This window comes from Haemaphysalis longicornis, unplaced genomic scaffold (genome assembly GCF_048455015.1).
Source record: "Haemaphysalis longicornis isolate Haplotype H1 unplaced genomic scaffold, Haemaphysalis longicornis Haplotype H1 scaffold_3, whole genome shotgun sequence".
Taxonomy (NCBI): Eukaryota; Metazoa; Arthropoda; class Arachnida; order Ixodida; family Ixodidae; genus Haemaphysalis; species Haemaphysalis longicornis.
The window spans coordinates 191,472,540-191,494,454 of NW_027526335.1; the positions used below are offsets into that span (position 1 = coordinate 191,472,540).

At 49.6% G+C, this 21,915-nt stretch overlaps 1 protein-coding gene and 1 non-coding gene across 2 annotated transcripts in view; one reads left to right on the top strand and one right to left on the bottom strand.

Moving 5' to 3' along the window:
- The window catches only part of LOC144175611 (uncharacterized), a 267,171-nt gene that overhangs the window by 207,129 nt on the left and 38,127 nt on the right, over positions 1-21,915 (top strand). The gene's annotated exons all lie outside the window — the stretch shown is intronic.
- LOC144176074 (U1 spliceosomal RNA) lies at positions 16,458-16,620 on the bottom strand. Its single transcript, XR_013323773.1, has one exon. It is a non-coding gene; the product is annotated as a U1 spliceosomal RNA (small nuclear RNA).

The window sequence follows — 21,915 nt, forward strand, 5'->3', positions numbered from 1 at the left end:
ACGGCGTCCCCCTCCTCACCACCCACCCCTCCGACTTCTCGGGAAATAGTAGTGCATTTCGCGTATAGTTTGCCTAGTGAAACCTACCTGGCTTAAGTTTAGACGAACGTCTTTAGCATGCCAGAAGCTGCACTGTTTTTTTTTTCATTTGCGTTAGAGCTATTATGTTTCTAAATTCAGCATTGGCACAGCATTTATTTTTCTGTGGTTTCATTTCCTTGGTTCTTGCTCTATGGCGTGTGTCGGCACATATTTGACGACGCACAGGCTTGGAATAGACTTTACATTTTCGCATGGTTTATATTCTTATAAAAGGCATAAGTTATTGTCCGGGAGTGGGTAATCACATCCCCGAAACATATTTTTCTGTGACGTATATATGCGAAACGAAGCCGCATTCGTTGTCCACGCTGTAAAATGAAGCCAACCTCTCATTGTGCTAGTATCAGGTCTAAACGAGGCGTCAGTAGAATTAATTTGTGCCTGATGTTTTGGAGGTGACATGGGTGACACGTTGCTGCCGTCGCCGACGCCCAGAAGAGCGGCGACGAAGCGCGCAGAACCGCGTCCCCGGGTAGCTCCTGCAGGCGATCGCGTACTCTACGAAGACGCAGCTGCTTTTTGAGTGACCTAAACGTACTCTTTGCCTATAGTCGTCACCATAACAAGTTTTTTTAGGGCGCGGAAAGGCGAAAAGAAGCGAAATAGAACCAAAACACTGCACGAGCCCCTATCAGTCACGCAGCGCAAATCCCGTCAACGCCGCGGAGAAGCGGCGGCAGGCGGCGCAGCGATCGCGAAGCTCGAGGCGAATATTGTTCTGCGAAAGCCTAGCGAGGGTCTCGGTTCTGGCAGCCTTGATGCCTAGGTAGCATAAGAGGGCTTCCCGCCAGTTACCCGCTCATGACAGGCTGTAGACGCTCGAGTCACGCCCCGGGGGTTGAAAAGAAGGTCCCCTTCTCCCCGTGTAGTCAGAGTGGCGCTGGCTACCACCCTCAAGCGTCAGATACACTTCTAGTAAATATAAATAGCCCAGAAAGTGAAGGAGAACACAGTCGCCCAGATAGCCGAATCGGTAAGGCATTCGACATGTAATCGAAAGGCGTGGGTTCGGTCCCCACTCTGGGCGCGTGTTTTTCTTTCTTTCTTTCTTCTGTATATTAAAAAAAAATGTTTACTTCATTAACCGTAGTGAAAAAGAAAAGAGCCTAACCACACCCCTATGCCTCCTTTGGCGTTGTAGACTGCTGCCCTATCTTTCTGTATATATATATATATATATATATATATATATATATATATATATATATATATATATATATATATATATATATATATATATATATATATATATATATATATATATATATATATATATATATATATATATAGTATAAGTAAAGAGTCGGATACACAGTAACTTTACTCTGATGAAGGCAAGTCCCGTTGCCGCTACGTACGTAAACATTGTTTGTTATTGTTCTTGCTGTGTATCCGACTCTTTACTTATACTATTTCTGCGCGCTTTGTTAGTTTATCTTTCTCTAGTTTTATATATAAATATATATAGATATATATCAAGACAGAAATAATAATTGGCAGTCAATATATATATATATACAAGAGAAGAAAAACGTCGAACAAGGTAAAAGCACGATAGTGGCCTACGTTTCAGCAAAGAGAACTTGCTTTCCTCGGGGCAGAATATATGACAGAAATAATGATTGGCAGTCAAGAAGAGCTCGGAAAGCAAAGGGGAGGATGTAGTAGCTCAAGATAAAGCATAAAGAATTTCGAAAATACGAAAGTGGAGAAAAAATGCCCGCCAGGTGGGATCCGTACCCACGACCTCCAGAATACCGGTCTGCTGTGATAACCACTACGCTACCGGCGGGGCTGCTTTAGTTTAGCCTCCACTTTCTGCGGTATTTATGTTCAGGTGTTTTTTTTTGTTTCCTACGCTTGGGGGTGGTAGCCAGCGGCACTCGGACTACTCGGGGTGAAGGGGACCTTTTTTTTAACCCCCGGGCCGTGACTCGAGCGTCTACGACATGTCGAGAGTGGTCGACCAGCGTTGAACCCTCTTAAGCTCCCTATGGCACCAAGACTGCCAGAACAGAGGCCCTCGCTATGCATGTAGCGAATCAGAATAGGAAATGAGGGGCTCGTTGAAAATAAGACAGAAATAATAATTGGCAGTCAAGAAGACCTCGGAAAGAAGGCCTCGGATATATATATATATATATATATATATATATATATATATATATATATATATATATATATATATATATATATATATAGGGTTTGGAAATGAGGGGCTCGTTAGGAAATACAGAAAGAAATGCCGGCAGTCTACAACGCCAAAGAAGGCATAGGGGAATGGTTAGAATATTTTTTTTACCGTTAGTGACGTTACATTTTTTTTATTATTATTATTAATGTTAATTACATGAGAAAGAAAAACACGCGCCCAGAGTGGGGACCGAACCCACGCCTTTCGATTAGATCTCGAATGCCTTACCAATTCGGCTATCTGGGCGACTGTGTCCTCCTTCACTTTCTGGGGCATTTATATTTACTACAACTGTATCTGACGCTTGAGGGTGGTAGCCAGCGCCACTCAGGCTACACGGGGAGAAGGGGACCTTCTATTTCAACCCCCGGGGCGTGACGCGAACGTCTACAGCCTGTCATAAGTGGGTAACCGGCGGGAAACCCTCTTATGCTACCTTGGCATCAAGGCTGCCAGAACCGAGGCCCCCGCTAAGCTTTCGCACGATAATAGGGTTTGGAAATGAGGGGCTCGTTAGGAAATACAGAAAGAAATGCCGGCAGTCTACAACGCCAAAGAAGGCATGGGGAATGGTTAGAATATTTTTTTTACCGTTAGTGACGTTACATTTTTTTTATTATTATTATTAATGTTAATTACATGAGAAAGAAAGAAAAACACGCGCCCTGAGTGGGGACCGAACCCACGCCTTTCGATTAGATCTCGAATGCCTTACCAATTCGGCTATCTGGGCGACTGTGTCCTCCTTCACTTTCTGGGGCATTTATATTTACCACAACTGTATCTGACGCTTGAGGGTGGTAGCCAGCGCCACTCAGACTACACGGGGACAAGGGGACCTTCTTTTTCAACCCCCGGGGCGTGACGCGAACGTCTACAGCCTGTCATAAGTGGGTAACCGGCGGGAAACCCTCTTATGCTACCTTGGCATCAAGGCTGCCAGAACCGAGGCCCTCGCTAAGCTTTCGCACGATAATAGGGTTTGGAAATGAGGGGCTCGTTAGGAAATACAGAAAGAAATGCCGGCAGTCTACAACGCCAAGTGAAGGGCCAATCACAAGGGCCAATCACAACAAAGAGGGGTACACGTCCTGCGTGGTACGTCAGAACAACTGATAAATCTTTAAAAATGATGTGCGATGCAATAGCAAAACATAAGTCGTATTCACAGTGACATGTCATTCATGGGTGTAGCGAACAAAACAAAAACAGAAAAATGGGAGAGAGGGTGCAGTACAACAGAACCAGCATTCAATTTCAGTGCAAAGTAGAAAGAGAGCAACCGCGACATTCGACCAATGAACCAGCGTTCAATTACAGTGCAAAATAGAAAGAGAGCAACCGCGACATTCGACCAATGCGTCACTGTTACACAATATAAGGTGGGGCCAAAGAAACTGATAAGAGTAAAAACATTAAAACTATACCAGTGAAACTGCGAGCACGCGCGCATTATCATACATGAATGCCCATGCACAAAGATGTGTAATCAAGATGTGAAAGTTCACACAGACGACTATGAGTGCGCCAAAAAGGTCAGCGCGCCGATGTTTTCGTTTAAGCCTGATGTCATGGATTTGAATTTATGAATAAGATAGGATTCTCTGACTTCTCTATCATTGTGCGATCGGAAACCGGATTCCAGAATTGTCACTTTAATTTTATCAAACGAATGGCCAACTGCGTTTATATGTTTGGATAACGGCAGATTGGGAAGGGTCCTCGCTTTGCGTGGAAATATTCCCCATATAGTTGTTTGACAATTTCTGCGCGGCCCCTGCTGGGAAGCCACATCAGGCAGCTGTGCGTCAAAGAAACAAATTCGTCTTCTTAGTCCTGGGCTGACAGTGCAAGCGTCCCCGCTACAGGATTGGGGCCCTCACCAAGCGTACTGCCAAAAATAGTGCCTTCGTGCTTAAAGCCGGTTGATGAGCTCTCTCAACCCTGTTGTTCCAATTCACATCACAATGCACAGTCGCCACCCGTACCACTGATCCCTTCAGCAACCATTTCCAGCTCGCAGGAATGCTTACCTTCAAACCCGCCACCTCCACTGCTGAAAGCTCGCACCAGCAACGGGCCGCGACGGGGGATTCGCCACAAGTCGCCCACGCACCCCCTAAGGAACCACCCAGCCATCCTACGAAACAAACACCAGCCTCCAAGTCGTCCATCAACGGACCCTTCCATCAACCGCATGAAAGCAGGCTGCCAAGTCCGCAAGCTGCCCCAGGCCCTTCTTTAACCAACCACACTACAAGCACCAGCCAGGGCGCCTCCTCAGTGCTCTCCAAAACCCCACCTACTAGGCCAACTGAAAACCCGGGGGAACAATCGTCTGCCCGTGGTACCAGAAGTCCCACACCAGTGACCGCCCCCCGACCACATGCTCCCAGTGCTTCCTGCAGCGCCTCTAGCGCTCCCGAGGGCCCCAGGTACCAACTCCGAAAGTACGTTGACGTCGCTAAACCTTCCTCTCAAAAGTGACAGCTAGGGCAGGCATCAAGCAGTGCTGTTTTCCGAGATGTTTCCCGCCAATTTCTGTGCTTAAGAAAAATAACTGACAAACGCATTCGCTCTCAAATGCATGCCGCTTCTCTTAAAAATTACGTAAAAGAATCTAAGGTTCCCAAAGGCCTCCAAATTGTGTTAAGACCAGCCACGTCCGGAATGTCTGCGCGCCATATCGATAAATGGGATAATGTTTTGAAGAATGCATCGCTTGAAATTACAAGAATACTCATTGGTCACTATGAGTCATCAGAAAAAGCGTTGCGCAACACTGAAAACCAGCTCAAAAAGTCGTCCCACCTTGCCCGTCTTGAAGTACATTTATTGGAGGAATACGAGCAGAAAAGGGTTCACGAGATTGGTTTGGTTAAATCAAAAAACTTTTTCCGTGATGGTGTTCCACAACCAACCTATGCTCAGCAGCGGAGAGATGTCGAAGTCGTCGAGAGGCTCGAATCAACACTGCATCCAGCCAATTCAGATCAATCTTGCATTGTAAACCTGTCTAGTGCCACTCTTTCTCCTACTGAAGTTAGTCTTCTATCTCGTGGTCTCAGTTTCTGCCCAGCAACCGGTGGTGTCAACGATTTTGCACTCTTTAAAGACTTAGATAACTTTTGCCGCAATATACGACTCAGGGAATATTTTCATGAGCATCCCAGCTCTAATGAGACCCATGACCCCTTGCCCTCCAACAAACACTGGACTCCCCCGACTCAGCGCGAAAAATACCTAGATATTTATATCTCGGTAGTCACGCACGACATTCTGGATATATATAAAAAGCAGCTCCCATACCGGAAGAACCTTTCGGCAGAGGAAACCAATGCGCTTAAAAGTCTTGCGACGTGAAGTGACATTGTTATTAAGCAAGTTGATAAGGGCGGCGCAATAGTGGTTATGAATAGAAGTGATTATGTTAATGAAGCCCTCCGACAATTGACCGACAGCTCTTTTTATAAGCGTGTTCATAATGATCCCACAGAACAGTTTAAAACTCTTATTAAGGAAACCCTTCAAACCTTGGCAGAAAGAAAAAAATAGCAGCTCATGCAGTAAAATCACTTGTCCTTCTTAGTCCTGTCGCCGGTAGGTTTTATTTATTGCCCAAAATACATAAGCAGAATAATCCAGGTCGTCCTATCGTATCCGGTATCGGCACGGTAACGGAAAAACTCTCTTTTTATGTAGACTCGCTGATAAACAAAATGCCAACTAAGTTTCCTTCGTTTGTAAAAGACACAAACCATTTCTTGAGTGACATTATTGAACTTCGCGTCCCGCCCGACTCACTACTCGTCACTTTGGACGTCGCTTCTCTGTACACCAATATCCCTCACTACGATGGCGTCCGAGCTGTCGTCGAAACGTATGACGCCTTTCACGAGTCTAATCCCATCGACAGTGAAACACTGGCAACGGTGCTCAAACTAATTCTAGAGCTTAATAACTTTGAATTTGATGATATGCACTATATTCAGATCAACGGAACGTCAATGGGCACGAGGGTCGGACCAAGCTACGCTAACATTTTCATGTGCTCTCTCGAAACCGCATTTCTCGACAAACGTTCTCTTAAACCTTTTTATTACAAACGCTTTATCGATGATATTTTTCTGATCTGGCAACACGGCGAACAAGAACTTCTTTCGTTCATTAGAGATTTCAACAACTGCCACCCACAAATTTCTTTCTCCCACCAATTTTCGGTTGAAACAATCAACTTTCTTGACGTCTCAGTGTCATTGCATGACGGAAAATTAACTACAAAGCTTTACAGAAAGCCCACAGATCGCCATCAATATTTACACTTTGAAAGCAGCCACGTTAAGCATAACAAGACCAGCATACCTTACAGTCAGGCGGTTCGCTTCAAAAGAGTATGCTCGCAAGAAGGCGACTATAACCAAAACTGCGCAGTACTCCGTGACTCCCTTACAAAGCAGAAATACCCGGCACAGATTATTGATGACGCAGTAAAACGCGCTAGCGAACCTGATCGGAACGAACTATTGCTACGAACCAGGCCGCCTCTTGCCCAACCAACTACTCATCTGATTCTAAGTTATTCAGCGTCAGCCCCAAAAGTTACTTCAATTCTTAAAAAACACCATAATATTCACCGTTTCTCCGCATCCGCCCCGCGTAGTCTATCGGCGTTCCACGAACCTACGAGATTCACTCACTTCATCTAAAACCACTCGCCCATCTTACATCGGTTGTCGGCCCTGCCAAAAACCGCGATGCCAAATTTGCCCCCATATGACGACCACCACAACGGCCACTAGTACAGCTTCAAATTTTAAGCTTAATATCAAAGGAAATTTCACTTGTGACACAGAAAGTGCTATTTATCTGCTAGAATGCGCGCAATGCCGACTTCAGTACATTGGCCAGACCACCAACTCTTTCAGACTACGTTTCAACAATCATAAGTCACACATTAGGACCCTTCCCAATCTGCGTTATGCAAACATATAAACGCAGTTGGCCATTCGTTTGATAAAATTAAAGTGACAATTCTGGAATCCGGTTTCCGATCGCACAATGATAGAGAAGTCAGAGAATCCTATCTTATTCATAAATTCAAATCCATGACATCAGGCTTAAACGAAAACATCGGCGCGCTGACCTTTTTGGCGCACTCATAGTCGTCTGTGTGAACTTTCACATCTTGATTACACATCTTTGTGCATGGGCATTCGTGTATGATAATGCGCGCGTGCTCGCAGTTTCACTGGTATAGTTTTAATGTTTTTACTCTATTATCAGTTTCTTTGGCCCCACCTTATATTGTGTAACAGTGACGCATTGGTCGAATGTCGCGGTTGCTCTCTTTCTACTTTGCACTGTAATTGAATGCTGGTTCATTGGTCGAATGTCGCGGTTGCTCTCTTTCTACTTTGCACTGTAATTGAATGCTGGTTCTGTTGTACTGCACCCTCTCTCCCATTTTTCTGTTTTTGTTTTGTTCGCTACAGCCATGAATGACATGTCACTGTGAATACGAGTTATGTTTTGCTATTGCATCGTACATCATTTTTAAAGATTTATCAGTTGTTCTTACGTACCACGCAGCACGTGTACCCCTCTTTGTTGTGATTGGCCCTTGAAGCCTTTAAAGCTTATGCTCGTGCGCTTGGGTTTTATTCTGACGAAGGCCTGGCCCAGGACGAAACGTCAATAAAGTTTGTTTGTTACCCGTTTGTCTGTTCGCTGTACGATATATATATATGAGAGAAAGGGGCGGGGGAAAGAAAGAGAGAGAGAGGCGTAAAGATAACCTACCGCTTGCGTTTCAGTTCTCTAGCATAAATTCCGGCAATGAAAGTTGCTATCGTGCCATAATATTTTTGATTGTATGTAGAAATGTCACTTCTTATTTACGTTTATAATTCCTGTTATTTTACTGTTCCTGCTTGTTCTACTTGTGAGTTTCATGGGGCGCGAGGCGTGCGAAGCGGTCGTCTGGACTGCTTTTTTAGGGATGAAGCCCCTTAGGGGCTGAGGCTGTTGGCAGCTCTTGTCATCGTAATCGTCGTCTGATGTCGTCACGGTGCTAAAACACCGGGAAACTCGTTTACGCCTCGCGCTAGGACGTAATGCGTTCTAAAAACACCGGGACACTTTTTAAATGCGGAGCATTTCTTAGGATCGCCTGGTCCTGCGTCGTGGATGGCGGCGCCGTCCACACGCTCACTGCGCATGCTCAACTCTCCTCCTTACACCCACAGCTCCGCGATACTACAATATAAAAAAAAGAAATAGTTAGCGGCGCCCGGTTTCGATCCAACGACTCTCGGCTGCAACAGGATGTACGCGGTGCTCTTCCAACTACGCTACAAATCCGCGACAGGGGCAAGTGCTACGAACGCACCTTATGTCCTTGACTCATTCAAACTACGTCAAGAAGCTACTGATACAACGAAGGCACGCGAAGCTGAACGTCAACGGAAACGACGAACTGAAAACTTTAGAGGGGGATGCTGAATTTCCCGTGGGAAAGCTGTGGCGGGAAGCGCCACGCGCCTTGCAGCTCAACCAGCCCCGTCCGCAGCGCCTCTGATGCTGATTGTGGCAGGATGCCCCTAGGGATTGGCCAACCAAAGAATCCATCACGAGATAGGTTCGCGTTCAACCACCGTCGTCATCTTCCCGTAGAGGAACCGCCGAAGAAGAAGAACGAGAAGACGAATTAACGACTGATGTTTGGCCGATCCCCTGATTGGGTATGCGCCAATATCAAGGAACAACAACAACAACAAAGCTGCGAAGAGGAGGGCGTGTACGTTCCTCTCAGCTGGAGCACCAATGTCGACAACCATTACCTCACCAAAGCTGACGGAGACTACAGATTCTACCACAGAGACAACATCGACAAGAACATGATGGACGAGTTTCGGCGCCTCGAGAACCACCGCCTACTCACCGTAACACAACAGCACTTGCGTGCCTTTGCCACCGGTGTGGACCCGGACGCGGAATTCCCTTTGGCGCTAGTAAAAACCAGATCCCTCAACATAACCGCAACACAATGGAACCACACGGAACCGCCACGATGCTTCGCATCCTCATCAGGGTTCCTCGCGGGAAGATGGTGCAATTTTTTACGCCTCGCACTTCGTAACGCGCACTAAACAAATTGCTGTGTTTTAGCCTTGGTTAGCCCTAGTTGAAAGCGACAGTTTCACTGCCCTGATTAGGCCTATTGTCGATGTGTGGTTCCGTAATGATGTACAGACATGTTTGTAATAAATACACTGTTTATTCACAATCTTTTTTCGCCTCACGGCGTTGCTCAGGCCTCGCCGCTGTACAAGCGACCAGAGCTGGATGTTCGTCTTCTTCCATTGCACATGGCCCTGCGCAGCATGTGGCCTCCTGGCCTTCCTTCATTCGCGGGCTTATTGCTGCGGCGGCGACCTCCTCACTTCCCTCCGACAGGTGGCGACACGGGGCCCGTGCACGTCTCCGTTCCTTCCTCGCCTATCTATTCCCTGCCCTGTATTCTCCCAGCCATTGGGCCGCTGCTCCGTGCCGGGTGCTTGCGGAAGGGGGTGTGGGTTGACCTGTAGCGTTTAAGGTCAACGTTGGTCACCCCCTGAAGCCAGCCCGAGGTAGCGTAGTGTAGCTTCCGCTACAAAAGACCAGGGAACTCGTTTACGCCGCGCGCCAGAACATAACGCGTAGTAAGAAACACCGGGACATCGGCCTCGCGCTGGAGGGCATCGTAATGCGTAGTAAAACAACACCGGCTGTTGCGACCGTGTCATCCCACCGCTGCCACCAGTTGTTGCGACCGGGCGGGGGCACCCGATCCTTTCTCCGTGGCCTCCAACATACGATGGGTAGCGTGTATGATGCGAGCGGCCAGCCGGTGTTGCAGCCGTGAAGAGAAGTCCAGAGCAGTACGATAACGTAACTGTTTACTTCATGGCGAGAGGTGAGCCGAAGCCAAAAAAACCTACAATGCCCTGACGGGCGAGGTTACAATACAGGACACGAGCAGAGCGACCGCATGGATTCGCTGCTCCGACAGGAATGATTTTCAGCGTTTGTGCTGCTTCTATTTATACCCAAAAAACGCCCCCAAGAGTAACACGCCGCGAAATCACAGACACACACACACACACACTCTGTCCATAGTTCGTGAGTCATTCATGGGTTCGTCCCACATGGCGTCCGAGAGGGGGGGGGGGAGAGAGTGTCCTTGAAAGGTGCTGGGGTCGCCCTATCAACTGCTGATCGCGCCGATAGCGAAACGTCTGAGCCGGGGAGGTCAAGGCGGGACTCACCGACGCGCAGGTGCCTGAAGGGTGTGGCGAACCTCATGAAGCATGCCTGGGCGTGTCGCTGGCAGCCGCCAGAGGCGCGTTGCAAAGCGAGGTGACTGACCCGGCATGTCGAGACACGAAAGTACGATTCACCGACACGCGGGCGCACATGGTCGATTCCCACGTGGTCGCTGATGCGGGAAAACACACGTGGCGCTGGCCGATTCGTAACAGCTTCTCCGCCGGGGGCCCGAGATCCCGATGGATAAGGGTCTGCAACCGTTGTCCGGAGGGATGCTTTCGCAGTGAAGTGCTCAGCAGACGCTCGACTCCAGGCCTGGGCTGTACGACACCGTGCTGGAGCTTCACAAGGCCGATCACTGGACAAGAAGTGGCTCCCCAAGAACGTCTCTGGCTTGGACAGGCAAGCAACAGAACAACACAGCAAGACACAACCGCATCTCCGGCAAGTGCGAAGACAAATCGACACTGAAGATCTACCAGGCTTTTAGTTGCGATAAAATACGCTAATAACCAACTACACTAGGTATATTTTTATCCCAGCAGTACTTTAGACCAGTGCACAAACTTGAAAGGTGACATTTCGCGTGATTGGAAATGTCAGACACACACAAAAAAAAACGTAATCGTAAAGGGCGAAGCCTGCTTCAGGAAAAACAAAGAAATTTGAGAAAGTCAGGCGTCAACAGGCCATCTCTCGTGCCGAGAGCTGCGATTTGAGCTCTCGTCAATGCCCTGAGTTTTTCCCTTTCGGTACCGCACTTTAGGTGCAGCCGTTCTCTCAACGTTGCTGTGACCGCGTGAAATGACACCGGTCGTCTTGTTTGACAAAGGTCGAGCGCGCGGAGGAGGGAGCGGGATTTTCCCCCGTTCATACGTTATGCGCGCACTGCTTCTAGGCGGCGTTCCCTCGGCGCGATGCGAGCTCACGGCTTTGCTCGCACTGAAACACGCGCCACAATTACGCGCTGAAGTTTTTGCTACCTCCTCGTTGCTCGCCTTTTTACGAACGCGTTTGGCAAGCAAACGCCGGAACGCGTTTGCGTTCTCTCCTTTAGGCTGGTCGGTTCCCGACTTCGGTGCAGCCACAGGCGACACCGGAACCTCAACTAGCTCAGCCGATGTTGGCCTATCGACGGGAGCATCAGCTAGGAGTGAAACGGGCACGACGAGCCCATTAGACACCTTGCAGTTCCCATCAGTCACTACCTCGTCGTCCCTCGCGCTTTCAGTGACAACCTCGGCACGCGAAGACCGAACAGTGTTTCCGTTCTCCTTCCTCACTGCCAGAACTACACTACAACTAGGCTGCCCTGTCTCAAAAGACGGCTCAGTTGCCCGCGAACTGCGCGCGTTCGGGTCGACAGCCGTCTTCAAGGGTTCCCGTGATCTAGCGCAATTCGAACATGGCGATGAAACATCCTCACTCAGCGTAGGGGCTTTACACACAGTGTACTTATGCTGCCCTCCGTCGCGAGCCTCTGGAAATGCCCAATCATCGCTTTCTGTCTGAGTTTCGCCATTCCTCACAGAGGTGGCGACCCTATCGTTACTCGAGCTCTTCGCAGCGAGCTCCGGTGGTGCTTTCCTCGGCAGTTTCTCAAAATTGTACCCCTTTTCCCTTAACAGCTGATCCGACCTGTTTGAGAATAGGTACTTATACTCCGGAAGTAGTTGTGGGCATACTGCTGCCTGTGTCACAAGTTCACCAAACGGACCTCCGATGCTGACCTTAGCAATCGGCAGACGAACGTTTCGTGCATACGGCTGGCTTCACCCAAAACACACTGCCCAGTTAGCTGATCCGGTTCAACGTACGAAGGGTGGACCATGTCTACGGTCGCCGCGGAGTCACGAAGAAATCGGCACGGTTTACCATTGACGATTAGCTCCCGTACGTACGGCTCTAGAAACTGCCTGCTGTCCTCACTGTGATCTAGTACGTGAAAGACTAGTTTTCCTTTCTTACAACTGGCAGCGAAATGTCCCGTCTCGCCGCAGTTGTAACACGCAGCCTGTCTGCGCGCTTCGAACGCTTTCTTTCTCTGCTGCTCCGCAGCGTCTGCTGCTCTCTCTTCGTTATCGTGACCAGTTTCTCTATCCACGAAAACGACTTCCCTTGCTCCACCGTCTACCTGGGGAGCTCTGCCTTTCGGCCCCTGCGCACCTCGACGTGCGACAAACTCGTCGGCTAGCTGAGCTGCCTGATCCACAGTACTTACCCCTGGCCTATCTTGCACCCAGAGTCTCAGGTTCTCTGGTAGACGGCGGTAAAACTGCTCAAGACCGAAGCACTCAACTACTTTGTCGTGCTCTCCGAAAGTTTCTGCCTCTTTGAGCCACTCTTCCATATTGGCCTTAAGCTTGTAGGCGAACTCCGAGTACGACTCGCCCCTAGCTTTCTCGGCTTCACGGAACTTCTGGCGAAACGCCTCTGCTGACAGCCTGTACTTACGCAGGAGGCTAGACTTGACTTTCTGGTAGTCCTCCGCCTCCTCCTTTGGCAAGCGGGCCATCACGTCGGATGCCTCATCTGGCAAAAGCGTAAGCAGCTTTTGCGGCCATGAGTCTCGGCTAAACTGGGCCCTCTCACACGTACGCTAGAAGTTGACCAAAAAAAGACCGATGTCTTCTCCTACCTTGTAGGGTCGCATTAGGTCACACATTCGCAACGTAGGCCGCTCAGTCGCCGCAGACTGCACGCTGCGGCCACTCTGACGTCTAGGTCGAGGCGCCTCGACATCTAAACGCTTCATTTCCAGCTCATGCTGTCGCTCCTGTTCTCGCTTTCTATCCTCGCGTTCCTCACGCTGGCGCACAGCCTCTGCCTCTGCAGCCTGACGTTTAGCGGTCTCCCTGTCATTGATCGTCTCAATGCACTCGGACAGCTCGTCATCGTCAGCCCCAACAGCGAGTATAGCCTCTATCAGCTCTGGCTTTGTCAGCGCGTCCGTAACCTCCAAGCGCAACTCTTTTGCAAGCTCCAACAACTGCGGTTTTTTCAACGCTTTCAAATTCATGGCCGGTCTAGAGTACTGCTTTCCCACTGTTCCAAAAAATGTTTTGCGCTAATAACCCACGCGACAAAAACACACGCCCTACTAGCTATCCTCAGAAGCCTGGTAAAACTCAGTGAAGAAAAGTCCCGCACTCACCCTTGACCGCCGTGAATTCTGCGAAGTCCGAAGCCGCCTTGACGTCCGTGGTGTTGGGTCTCGCACCGCTGGCTCCAGGTGTCACGAAGTTGTCATCCGACCGCTGCCAACCAGTTGTTGCGACCGGGCGGGGGCACCCGATCCTTTCTCCGTGACCTCCAACATACGATGGGTAGCGTGTTTGATGCGAGCGGCCAGCCGGTGTTGCACCCGTGAAGAGAAGTCCAGAGCAGTAGGATAACGTAACTGTTTACTTCATGGCGAGAGGTGAGCCGAAGCCAAAAAAACCTACAATGCCCTGACGGGCGAGGTTACAATACAGGACACGAGCAGAGCGACCGCATGGATTCGCTGCTCCGACTGGAATGATTTTCAGCGTTTGTGCTGCTTCTATTTATACCCAAAAAACGCCCCCAAGAGTAACACGCCACGAAATTACAGACACACACACACACACACACACTCTGTCCATAGTTCGTGAGTCATTCATGGGTTCGTCCCACATGGCGTCCGAGAGGGGGGGGGGAGAGAGTGTCCTTGAAAGGTGCTGGGGTCGCCCTATCAACTGCTGATCGCGCCGATAGCGAAACGTCTGAGCCGGGGAGGTCAAGGCGGGACTCACCGACGCGCAGGTGCCTGAAGGGTGTGGCGAACGTCATGAAGCATGCCTGGGCGTGTCGCTGGCAGCCGCCAGAGGCGCGTTGCAAAGTGAGGTGACTGACCCGGCTGTCGAGACACGAAAGTACGATTCACCGACACGCGGGCGCACATGGTCGATTCCCACGTGGTCGCTGATGCGGGAAAACACGTGGCCCTGGCCGATTCGTAACACGGCACACTAGTTTACGCCGCGCCCCAGAGAGCAAGAAGAATACATTTATACACTTCATGCTTCACCCCACCCCAGCTTGCACGTTAGTGGATATGACCCGGGATTTGTTTCCCAGATGCGGCATTGATTGCATGTTTGACAAGACACGCTTTCCCCTTTTGTGTACTATAGAGGTTGGTAATGCTTATATCACACTGTTGCGTAGGAGCAGTGCGTGTCCCTGCTCTGTGTCTTGTATTACGTCTAGGTGCAAGTCTTTTGAGGCTACCCAAGTTGAGCTGGTTTGGACTCCTGCCCACAATGGGATTCGGGGTAACGAGGTGGCACAGGCGACAGCCCGAGCACTCACCTTCCCGGCGTGCCCCACCTCTGTAGCCCCTCACGGAGCCAGATGAGCAGGATATAGCCTATGGAGCTACAACGAAATAACTACTCATTACCGCCTCTCTCGCCTCAAATACCCACCGACCCACCCCTCGCTGACTACACAGAAGAAAGACTATGGAAGCTCGCACAGACAGAATCCTTTCGCAATAGTGCCCTTCTCCACCACATTCAACACTCAGTTTATCCCTCTCCCTTTTGCCCAGTATGCGGACACAACGCCACGGTGCAACATCACATGTGGGCCTGTCCATATGATCCCCTGTCTCTAATCAATTCCTCGGAGCTTTGGGAGGCAGCGCTGAGCTGCTCCAACCCAGAGAAACAGAAGATCATCATAGCCACGGCTACGAAGGTAGGTTACAGCTTCGGCTGATGGCCACCTCCCTCGTTTAGAGGTCTTTTTAAATGCAGAGCATTTCTTAGCCTCGCCTCTTCCTGCTTCGGACGGCGTCCACATCTCCGCGTCCGCAGCAGGTGCGCCTCTCCTCCTTCCCTCCGCTCTCTCCACAGCAGCTTGCGCGCGCATGCGTCGTAGTCAGCCCGTTCGCTCCGTCGCGGTCTCGGCGTAACAGGTGCGTGATAGCAGCGCGGTGGGGCGTGGAAGGGCGCGCGCTGCTTCCGCATGTGCGCTCCCCCCCCCCCCCGTACTGCTCTCCCTCTACTGCGCGCGCTACAAATATAAAGCGGCTAGCGGTCGCTCGTGCTTCAGTCACTGTGTTGCTCCTTCCTTCCTTGGTTGACGCTCGCTCCACCCTAACGCGACTTTACTCTCCTCTCTCTACCCCAAACCAACACCAACGCAACTACGACTCAGCTACCCACCCTAACGCGACTTTACGCGGCGTTAACGACCTCAAATGCTCTGCATTTACTAGTGTTCCCCTCGCGGGAAGGCGCGGGAATTTTTTAGTGAAGTGCTTCCCTCTCCCTTTTGGGCCAAGGGGAGCAAATGTGTCGTTTTAAATGCAGAGCATTTCAGTAACTCACGATGTGACCCGCGTTGACGTCCGTAGTCGTAGTCCGCACCCTTCCCCCTACACTATATAAAAAACAATTCGGCGCCTGGTTTTGATCACTCAACCCTGCGGGCGGAACGCAATGTACATGGTGCTCTACCCACTGCACCACAAAGCCGACACAGAATGGGAGGCTACGAACGCGCCTTATATCCTTGACTCAATCAAACTATGACAAGAAGCTGCTGATACAACGCATTGACTACCACCAACTCCCCAAACACTAAACGTTAACGCAATACACCCACCCCCTATGCGATGCATTTACTTTTATGTAAAGATTTATTCGCCATCCTTTTTCAACTGTCTCCGTGTAATGTTAGCGCGAGTTACAGGCGCCCATTATGCGGATTAGTCGCTAAACGGCGTAGTAACCGCGTAAAACACCAGTACATAGGTTTTTCATAGCGGAGTGTACGTAAGGGGCACTTCCATTCCAGCGTCTGATTTTGGATTTGCAAAGGGGAGGGGCCGGCGCGCACGCCTGACCCCACTACCAAAAATTGCATGCCCCATCTACCCTAGTTTGGGGAAGTGGCAAGCTTCAGCCGACCGTAGTGCAATGGCCGGCCTCCACTTGGGGCGCCGGCCATAGTGACCACCGGACAGCCCAGCACCAGGTAAGTATGCCTGGCCAGTGCTTTGCAGCCAGACCCCATTTACCAGGTGCACGCACGTGGCGCCGGTGGGGCTGTGCCGCTAAGTTAGAAAAGATTTGCAGGAAACGCAGAAATAGCGCAACGAAGGACTGCGAAAAACTTTGTGTGCTTGCGCCCAAATACATTTTAGCCGAAGTGCTCCCGTTGTGAAGCGGGCACCCGTCGTAAGCGCGTTTTGCGCCGTCGGCATGTACAGGCGGCTGGCCGCCTCGACGCACCCCCACTAACGCCATCTACTGGTTTGGTCGGTCCAGTCTATCCCTTCTTTTTTAGAAACTGCGAAACAATATTTCTAAATAGCCTTCTCTGTTCAGCCTCCATGGCCTATGGATACTAGACATCGAATTTCACGCTGATGGCACGCGGTTAGAGCCAAACTGGCACATTTTTTCGGCAGAATGTTTTTTTTCTATTTCTTTTTGCTGAAACATGTTTTATGGGGTCAGTCATACGCATTGCTGTCGAAATTAACCATACTTCTGTTTTATGTCAGCCTCGCTTAACACCAACATTTTTATTACTTGTTCAATTTTTCTTGTACGACGCGAAAAACTGGCGAACGTGGGATGCGACTAGCGGCCCGGTTTGTCAAATACACGTCCAGGCGAAAACCAGGGTGGCTGCGAGAATGGAGAGAGAGAGAGACAGAGATTTTTTCGCCACCCTCGTTTTTTTGTGAGCCCTGTACCAAAACTATGTAATAAAATATGATTGATGGATTGATTGATCCCCTGCCCAGGGTGGATCAGCCTTTTAACTGCACAGGCACACCTAAAGGCGCGTCGTGTGGGCGCCCATCTTTCGTGCGCAGTTATCACCGCCTGAACTAATCTTAGTGGGCAGAGTAAGCGTAATCAGTGAATTTCAACCGAAGGTTGTCGGTTGCGAACTTCCCATCGTGAGTTCCTATGTATCTATTCCTGCTGTTTATAACGCACTCGGAAGGATTGATGGTGGGTGGCGTATGGCAAACATTTTGTCGGGTTGATGGGCCGCCGCTGCCATCGATAATCCCTGTCAAGAACAGACATTGTATTTTAAATCAGTTCGTCCTTGCTATTCGACAAAAGAAATAACGCACCAAACGGGCACGCGAACGTGCCCACACCCGTACCAGCTGACGCGTACGCACCCGTACCAGCTGACCTTGAGCTTTTAGTACCCAACTAGGCCCTCAAAGTAGATTTGGTTTAGTGTACATCGCGGCCATCATCTGGTCATACTAATGGAAAAAACGAAGTCTAATTCGAGTTGCAGCGCATACATATGTTTAACCAGGATCTCTTTGTAGGATTTCAGATTTTTTTTCGGTGTATAAAGTGAATCCGCCAGAGACAAGAATTTTCGTAAGACATACATACTATAAGTTCAACCAAATAACACTTTCGTAGTCAATGACCCGGTTACCCATATTGCAGCGGCTTTATAGCGGGCGGGGAGGGGGGGGGGGGGGGAAGGGGGCTGCCTGGGCGCTTGTACTGTAATCCGAAATGGTGGTTCGTAATTTTGTTTTGTATCCTCTTACTGGTGTTTTACTTTCGCTCATTCATTGTAGCTTCTAGACAAAATGCGCTTGTACAACGGTCCCTTGTCATGGGCAGAAATTAACTGAAATTCAATGTTAAAACGTTTCAGGAAATGCCAAATGGATATTGTCAAATGAGTGCCTAAGCCGCTCTGCAATACAGCGCCTCTTTCAAGCCGCCCTCAGATGTACTACTGCACGCATGCATTGCTGAGAAAACGTTTTTCCAGGCCCACAGTCCTTGTATTACATACGTTCATTACACCACATCTATCCATAACGAGCGCTATACATCCAGTAGATTTCGGCGTGACTACTACTACTCAGGAAGAGTGTTTCTTTCAAGGGCAATTTAAACAGTCTGATATCAGGTTATAGTGGCCTTAGCGACTTGTTATTACCGAGGGACGGGCAGACGGGTTTTCATGTTGAGTCCACGTGGAAATATTTCAAGGATTTTAAAAATACGCACTCATGATTGTCAGCGCAAACAACAACAGGGATCTGTTATCAGGGTATTTACATGCGTGACGGGGACTCGGCGACAGACGATATCGTTGGCGCAGGGATTTCCCTAAGGGTGAGTTTTCCGCTTCACACGCATAGAAGCTTGCATCACGCATAGAAGAAAGGAACGAGGGCTTTTCAAGACCTGGTTTCCACTTGGATGTAAGGAAACAACGCGTATTTCGTGTCAAGTGGTGCACAAAACGAAGTTTACGACGTCCAGGCGCTCGTTTCACGCTTACTGAGCGTTAAAAATTTAAGAGTGCAAAAACGACAAAAGCGCTCGCAACCAACCGAACTTTTAATAGGCAAACGCAAGTTATGTAGGCAAAAACTGGGGTCAAAAACCAGAAAAAAACACGCGGCCCCCAACCCGTATCAACCTAATCTTCTGTTAGCGCATTTGAAAATTGGCTCATGCACGTGTCCGCGCGTTTTACAATCTTATGCGCTTCGGAAATTTCCCGCGTACGCTGGCGTTTGTGCCCAGTCACCATGATTGTGCGATTGAACCCAGGAGCGCACTGCGCAGCCGCACTTCTTGCAGTGGCCGGGCAGGTGTGGGAATGGTGCGCCCTTGAGACAGACAGCATGTTTTCTTAAGCGGGCGTTTAAGCACTGTCCCCTCTGGCAAATATACTTGCCACCGCATTTGTCCCCGCGTTGAGGTAGATGAATGGAGTATGTAACTCCATAGCCAAAACAGCATTTTTCCTCCTCCGAATGCGAAACCGTGCCACACGAAGCATGAGCCAGATACCTAAGCCACCAGTGTCCTACCAAGTGGACTTGCAGTGCTTTTGTGAGAACCACGAACTTTTGATCTCCTCCGGGTGGATCATCTGCGATAGCAAGATTTCTCAAAAGTATACTAAACTGCTCCTACCGACGTCATGCATTTCAACTCAAATATCCCCGAATCGAAGGCGGAGAGTTCCATTTTTCCGACCTCTTCCCATATTTCTAGTAACAAAAAAATACGTTACAACAATCCTCATCCACAGGCCAACGGTTACAATTGCTGTTTGTTGCGACATTGATGCTGGGTTGCTAAAGAATTCGTTATGTCCTGGTGCGGGTACTCGGAGGAATGCATGGTAAGCTAGTAATCATCATCATCATCATGACCAGCCTATCTACGTCCACTGCAGGGCAAAGGCCTCTGCCATTAATGTCCAACCATCCCGGTTCTGTGCTGGGCCTGGTGCAGCGGTGGCGCAAGTGTAGAGCTTCCGTCTCACGTGTAGGAGGACCGGGGTTTGAATCGCGGTGCCGGACAATGCGCACCGGATTTTGAATTCAATCGACGTGTTGATGGAATTGCAGAATGAGGCTTGGGGTGCGGCCTCATCCCGGCGACAATTGCCGGCAGCGCACTCCCTCACCAGAGCAGGACTGGCCGCCCTGGTGTAGTAATGGCCACAACCTCCCATGAATACGCCAATTAGCCAGTAATAAAAATTACTACAAACTCAGAAACGTGGCATTGTTTCTACTCCTTGTACCAATTTTTCATTGCTTATTTGGATCGGTGATACGCGAAATGCTCTTTCTTGTTTGGTTGTGACGGGCGAAGAAAGTTAATTCAGAATCGCACCTACCTCAGAGCAGGTAAATCCGAAAAGAATCCAAGCCAGCCCTGCACAACGGTGCAAGCCTGATTTCACAGCAGGGCTGTCTTCTCCTCACTAAGCTAAACTGAACGAGTGCAATATAACTCACTCAGAACAATTTACCCTCTGTATATATATATGGCGCTCGTCAGCAGAAGACAGAATCAAATGCAAAGTTGCTTTTTTGGACCAGTGCTTTCTTCAGTGTGCGTATACTGCATCGACCACCCCCGCAAAGACATCGTCGAGCGTTTTCTCGCCGTTGAAGACCTGCACTAGTTGTTCTTCTTCTGGGCGATTGTATTCTCGCCTGGCACCCCGGCGCGCTTCCTGGTGGGCCGCCTCTTTTTGGGGCGTATGGATACTCTTTCATCGCCAATTTCTGCTCCCCGCCGCTGCGGCGGTCCGAGTTTTATGAGCGCAGATAGTTGCCCCTAGCAACGCCGAACGAGTGACGTCAGGAGCAAACGACAGTCGTTTTGTCGTTGGTGCTGTTTGCTCAATAGGTTGTGGTTAAATGCTCTTTCTTCATTCAGATGCTTAATTTCCTGAATTAAAGTTTTGTATAGTGGGCTCGTAATCCATCCTTACGTTCGATGCAGACCAATCAACCCCCCCCACCTGTGGGAACGTGGCGCCGGGCGCTCTCACGAAAAGCACGCTCCCGTTCGCTCGACATTTTCTGGGCATTTTTTTTTGTTCATTAACGGCGCAACCAAGAGCTCAAACAGCCCTGCTGTGCGAAAGTACGGAAGCTATATATTCGCCCACAAGTATAGCCGCATACAGCAACCATTTTGCGCTTCGGCCGCTGCCACCCACGGAACGCGCACGGCAAGGCTGGGAGTGTATTCCCATATAGACCGTCACGTGTCCCATCCGCCTGTAAACATCAACTCTCCCTGCCTTCTGGGGCAACTCTTCGCACACAGCGCTCTTTCGACCATCTCTTCTCACCAAAAAATATGTTTATGAAACGCCAGCTTCGTTCCCACCACTAAGTTGGTAAAATTTCCATCGCCTGCGCCCTCCCCCAATACCTGCATTGATTTTCTCGTGTGCCAGGCAAAGCCGACACCCGCGCTCGTAAAGCTTCCAAGTGCTTTTGACATGCCGACAAAATTAACCCCGAAGCTGAGCTCCCGGCAGCCGAGCGCCCCTCTTTTGCCGGGCTCCATCCGCTACTGTGTTCGAACAGGCAGACAGCACTGTCGCGACAAGGCGCCTCGTCGGGTGCCACGAAAAAATGTACGCGAAGAAACTGCTGTGATTGGGAAGCAGCGCGAACCTTCAATCAAGCATGGTTTGAGTAAAGCGGAAAGGCATAAAGTGACAAGGGCGGTTACGGGGAAAAAGTTGTCAAGCTGGCACTGCGTATTTCCTGAAGAGAAGCTCCCCGAGAAACAAATACTGCTTAGCAGCAACTTTACGGTGCCGCTGTAATTACCACACATGCCAACACAATCACCTGTAAATGTTATCTTGTTGTCCATCTTTCTTTTAACGGGTAGCATTCTTTGCTGAGTACCCCTCCTCAGTCGTGTAACGCCCTACATCAGTACAAAGATGCGTAATTGGCTGAAGTATTATTTGCATTAATATCTGCATTTTTGTGGAAA